Genomic DNA, 6,000 nt, shown 5'->3' with positions numbered 1-6,000 from the left:
CCCGCTCGGAGCTGTACGGCGGCGACGACGGCGACTGGGAGGGATCCCAAGGTTTCGCCGCGGGGAACCTGGCGGCCACCTGGGAAGGTAACGGGGACGTGGGGTGGGGTGGGGACATGGGGTGGGGTCTCTGTGACACCCGGGGGGTGTCCAAGACGCTTCTTCTTCTGCCCCACAGACATGGAGACCCCCAGCACCAGCTACATCAACCTGGAGAGGGTGGACACCTCGAGGACGGTGGGTGGCACGTCCCCAGGGCCCTGATGTGGTCCCCGCTCTTTTTGCTCACTCCATCATCATCATCATCCTCATCCTCATCCTCCCCTCTGTCTCCTTCCTCCCCAGATGCACATCCGGAGACCGACCGTGGTCCCCTGAGCGGAGCCACCCAGGAGCCACCGGAGAGGGGACAATGGGGGGGGGGTGACACAGGGACATGGGGGTGAGGAGGATGGGGGACTCCACCCTCCTCTTCCTCCCCACGCAGCCGTTTGCACACGTAACTATTTATAATTAAAAATCTATCCGCAGCCGTGTTGTTGTCACCTGCTGGGGACAAGAGGTGGCTCCACGGCAGGGCCGGGGCTGGGCTGGGGACGAGGAGCGAATCCGAGGGAAGACACCTCTAAACGAGGAGGGGAAAAAAAAATAATAATAATAACAGTAATAATAATAATAATAATTATCGGGGGTGAGGTAATTGCTGATTGTTTGGGAACTGCTCTTTGGACAACCCGACCTCGACGGGTGACGTGTGTGGGAGAAGAGGTCCTTGTCCCCGGTCCTGGAACGAGGTGCCACCACGGAGGTTCCTCCGCTCCGCACCTCCTTCCCACGGGGACAAAGGGCAGGGAGCAGGGGCGGCTGTGGTGGCTCCAGGAGCAGGGGCCACCGAGGGGGTGACAAGGTGGTGACACCTTTGGGTGGTGGGGACATCGAGGGGGTCTCAAGGTGGTGCCACCCTTGGTTTTGGGGGACGTTGAGGGGGTCTCAAGGTGGTGCCACCCATGGTTTGGGGGACATTGAGGGGGTCCGAAAGTGGTGCCACCCTTGGGTGGGGGGTCATTGAGGGGGTCTCAAGGTGGACAATGGACCACCACGACCCCTCCCACCACCACCATGACCTCCACCTCCCCATAAACCCCATGACCCCCATGACCGCCCCACCACCATGACCACCATGACCCCAGGACCACCCCCCAGGACCACCCCACCACTGTGACCCCCACGACCCCCATGACCACTCCAGTCCATGACCACCACACCACCATGACCCCCACCACCACTGTGACCACCACGACCCCGTGACCACCCCACCACCACCGTGACCCCCATGACCACCATGACCATCCCACCACCGTGACCCCCATGACCACCATGACCACCCCACCACCGTGACCCCCACCACCCCGCCGCCCTCTCCCACGCCGCCGACGGGGCAGGAGGACGCAGGACACATCTCCAGCTCTCCTGGTGGCACCTGGCCCAGGGCCAATTCCCTCCCCGCCCCGCTCTTGGATTAAACCCAACGTTTTTACGGCTTTCGTTCCCGGCTCCGGGAACGGGACCAAAGTCCCGAACACCTGGAGGTGCGGCCAGGTGTGGCCACAAACACACCTGGCGGGTGCTGGCACGGGGTGGGCGTGTCCCCTGCCCCCCAGGTGTCACCCCACCCCACACCCCAAAAATAGCTCCAGAGGGGTGGTGGGGGACGTTTGTCCCCTCCCCAGGCGGCGGCTGGGGTTGTCCCAGTACAAACCAGTAACACCAGAGACATTCGAGTGACTTCATTGAGAACCAGAGGGTCCAGCCCCCTTTTTTGGGGTGGGGTGGGGGAGATCCTGACCCTTGAAATTTGGGGAGGGAGGGAGGGAGGGAGGGAGGTGGGGACGTGACCTTGGAGGTGGGGACGTGACCTTGGAGGTGGGGACGTGACCTTTCAGGTGGGGTCAGGACCCAAAAGTGCTGCTGGAGGCGAGGTGACATCCTAAAGGTGGGGTCATGACCCCCCACAGAGTCGGGGTCATGACCTTAAAAGTGCTCAGAGGAAGAGGAGGAGGGGTCCAGGAAGAGGATGAAGATGAGGGCGGGGGGGTCAAGGTGACCTCCTCAGGAGAAAGTCCAGGTTGTCCTGCAGTGCTGGGGGGGAACTCGGTGATGGTGGTGGTGGTGGTGAATCATGTTGGTGATGATGATGATGGTGACGGTGATGATGATGATGGTGATCATGGTGGTGATGGTGGTGATGGTGGTGATCATATTGGTGGTGATGGTGATGATGATGATGGTGATCATCGTGGTGATGGTGGTGATGGTGATGGTGGTGGTGAATCATGTTGGTGGTGATGATGATGATGATGGTGATCATGGTGGTGATGATGATGATGGTGAAGATGACGATCATGTTGGTGGTGATAATAATGATGGTGATGATGATGATGATGGTGATGATGAGGATTTCGATGATCATGTTGATCATGATCATGTCGACGTTGATGACGATGATGACGATGACAATGACAATGACAATGACCATGACAATGACGATGACGATGATGATGGTGAGTTTCCGGTGGTGGAAATCACCTCCCTACCTCACCACGTCTCAGAACCGCGTGACGATCTTCTGCGGCCGAGGGATTTGGATCTGTGGGGACGTGCCGGAGAAGTCCCGGAGGAAAACGGGGTGTCAGGAACATCTGGGGTGTCAGGAACATCTGGGGTGTCCCCAATTCCCCGCTCCCACCCCGGCAGGACGAGGGGACCTCACCGGCGTTGACGTTTCCACGGCCTCCAGGTTGACTGGATGCTCATCCTCAAGCCGGGCACCTGTGGGACGGGAGGGTTCCGTGAGGGGTCTCGGGGTGGGGATGGGGGCCCAAACCAACCCCACCACCCCCGTGGGGTCACCAGAGACCCCAGCCCGCTCCACGCCCACCTTGGTTCCGGAAGGTGAAGCTTCCTTGGGGGCTCCACTCCTCGCTGGTGTCCTGGTACCACGTCTCCATCATCTTCTTCTCGGCCCTGGGGACGGGGCAGGGGGTGCAGGGGTGGGGGGGGGGTCCCCATCAGCAGGTCCATCCCTGCCTGGACCCCTCCCCAGCTCCTCCACGCCACCCGCAAAGAACCGAGGTGCCCCCCACAACCTTCGCTGAGGATGAGGAACATCCTGGACGCCCACAACCCAACGAGTTGTCCCAGCCCATGGAGACCCCCCCTCCCCAAACCCGTCCCCTCTCACAGGTTGAAGGACTCAGATCTCCGAGCTCGGATGAGGAAGATGGAGAGGACGGCGACCACGATGACCAGGACGGCCACGGCCAAGCCCAGGCCCACGGCCAGTTTGCTGACCCGGGACGCGCAGCGGTCGTCTTGGTACCAGTACAGGTGGGTCTCGTCGCAGCTGGTGGGGAGGGCGACGACGGGGGTCAACCCAAAGCTGGGACCTCCAGAAGAAAACCCCCTCCCACCCCAGCCCCATCTCTGCAGCCTCAAGCCCTGCTCCACCTCGGGGGTTTAACCCTGGAGATGATCGTGGAGATCCATCAGAAGGTTTGCATGCATGTAGAGGAAGACCCTACACCAACCTCAGCGATTTCTGACCTCTTGGAGGTGGGTCTGGAGATCCGCCTGAAGGTTGGATCCGTGTGGACCAAGAATCAGCTCCAACCCTGGTGATTCCTGACCCATTTCCATGGAAATGACCATGGAGATCCACCACGTGGACCAAGACCCTGCTCCAATCCTAATGATTCCTGACCCATTTCCATGGAAATGACCATGGAGATCCACCACATGGACCAAGAAACTGCTCCAACCCTGGTGATTCCTGACCCATTTCCATGAAGAAAACAGCTTGGCCATGACCGTGGAGATCCACAGAAGGTTGGATCTGTGTGGATCAAGAATCTGCTCCAACTCTTGTGGTTCCTGACCCATTTCCATGGAAATGACCACGGAGATCCACCACGTGGACCAAGGCCCTGCTCCAACCCTGGTGATTCCTGACCCATTTCCATGAAGAAAACAGCTTGGGCATGACCATGGAGATCCACCACATGGACAAAGAAACTGCTCCAACCCTGGTGATTCCTGACCCATTTCCATGAAGAAAACAGCCTGGGCATGACCATGGAGATCCACCTGAAGGTTGGATCCGTGTGGATCAAGAATCAGCTCCAACCCTGGTGATTCCTGACCCATTTCCATGGAAATGACCACGGAGATCCACCACTTGGACCAAGGCCCTGCTCCAACCCTGACGATTCCTGACCCATTTCCGTGCATAAAACAGCTCGGACACGACCATGGAGATCCACCAGAAGGCGGGATGGCTTTGGAAGAGGAGGACGAACTTCCTCCAGCCCTTACAAGCACTGAGGACCTCTGTGGGTGATGTGGCACTTTCCCCGGTTGCAGTCGATGGTGCTGGCCGTGCCCGGCGTGCAGTTGGACATGCAGGTCAACCCGGAGCTCGTCAGGTTGGGGAAGAAGAATTCCCGGTATCCCTCGGGCGCTTGGCTCTGGCAGTAGGCTGGAGAAGGGAGAGAGGTCAACAGGACTCTGGAGACCCCAGACCCAGGTGGGACCCCCCCATCCACTCACCCTCCTCATCGAATTCCAGCGGGGTTTCGGTGACCACAACCTCGGAGGAGTTGAAGCACATGTCACCTGTAGGAGAGGTCAAATTTGGGCGGGGGGACACGGCCCCGCAGCCCCTCCCAGGGTTGTCCCCTCCCCACCCTGCGGGTGACCCCCCGGTGGTCCCCGGCCCCCCACGGTGGGAAGGTGACGAGGTACCGTTGGTGCAGTTGAATTGCGTTGCCGCCTGCTCGATCTTCTCCTGCACGTTGGCCGTGATGTTCTGGAGCTTCTCCTGGCTCTGGGCGGTCACCAGCAGGGAGACGATGATGCTGTGATCCACCACCACGCTGCCGGGCCTGGAGAGAAACGTCACCGTCCCCATCCGAAATTCACCGTCCCCATCCGAACGTCACCGTCCACATCCAAATGCCACCGTCCCCATCCAAACGTCACCATCCCCATCCAAACGTCACCGTCCCCATCCAAACGTCACTGTCCCCATCCAAACGTCACCGTCCCCATCTGAACGTCACCGTCCCCATCCAAACGCCACCGTCCCCATCCAAATGTCACCATCCCCATCCAAATGTCACCGTCCCCATCCAAATGCCACCGTCCCCACCCAAACGTCACCGTCCCCATCCAAATGTCACCGTCCCCATCCAAACATCACCGTCCCCACCCGAACGTCACCACCCCCATCCAAACATCACCGTCCCCATCCAAATGTCACTGTCCCCATCCAAACATCACCGTCCCCATCCAAATGTCACCGTCCCCATTCAAACGTCACCGTCCCCATCCGAACGTCATCGTCCCCATCCAAATGCCACCGTCCCCATCCAAACATCACCGTCCCCATCCGAACGTCACCGTCCCCACCCAAACGTCACCGTCCCCATCCAAATGTCACCGTCCCCATCCAAATGTCACCATCCCCATCCGAAATTCACCATCCCCATCCAAACGTCACCATCCCCATCCAAATGTCACCATCCCCATCCAAACGTCACCGTCCCCATCCAAATGTCACCATCCCCATCCAAACGTCACCGTCCCCATCCAAACGTCACCGTCCCCATCCAAATGTCACCGTCCCCATCCAAATGCCACCGTCCCCGTCCAAACGTCACCGTCCCCATGGAATGAGCCCCAAAAATCCCCGTCCCGGCGACGGCGGCGCTCACTTGAGACTGTGCACCTCGATGCCCTTGTACCCCTCGATGTCGGCGTAGACCACGTCCATCTGGAAGAGAAGATGCCCCCAGGTGGGACGGCTGGGTCCATACCCTGCTCATCCTCCCGGATCTCCCTCATTTTCAGGGGTCCCCCTCCCAAAATCCGCCCCGGTGGACCCGGAGAACGCCGCGCCAGGATTTGGAGATCCCGGCGCGCGTCCGGACGTTCCTCCGGGTA

At 59.8% G+C, this 6,000-nt stretch overlaps 1 protein-coding gene across 1 annotated transcript in view; it reads right to left on the bottom strand.

Moving 5' to 3' along the window:
* The window catches only part of LOC120747894 (mucin-17-like), a gene marked incomplete at its 5' end in the record, with an annotated part of 37,818 nt that overhangs the window by 7,976 nt on the left and 23,842 nt on the right, over window positions 1–6,000 (bottom strand). The gene's annotated exons all lie outside the window — the stretch shown is intronic.

This window comes from Hirundo rustica, unplaced genomic scaffold (genome assembly GCF_015227805.2).
Source record: "Hirundo rustica isolate bHirRus1 unplaced genomic scaffold, bHirRus1.pri.v3 scaffold_277_arrow_ctg1, whole genome shotgun sequence".
NCBI lineage: Eukaryota > Metazoa > Chordata > Aves > Passeriformes > Hirundinidae > Hirundo > Hirundo rustica.
The sequence above is the reverse complement of the archived record's forward strand: the minus strand, read 5'-3'. Positions and strand labels throughout refer to the sequence as shown.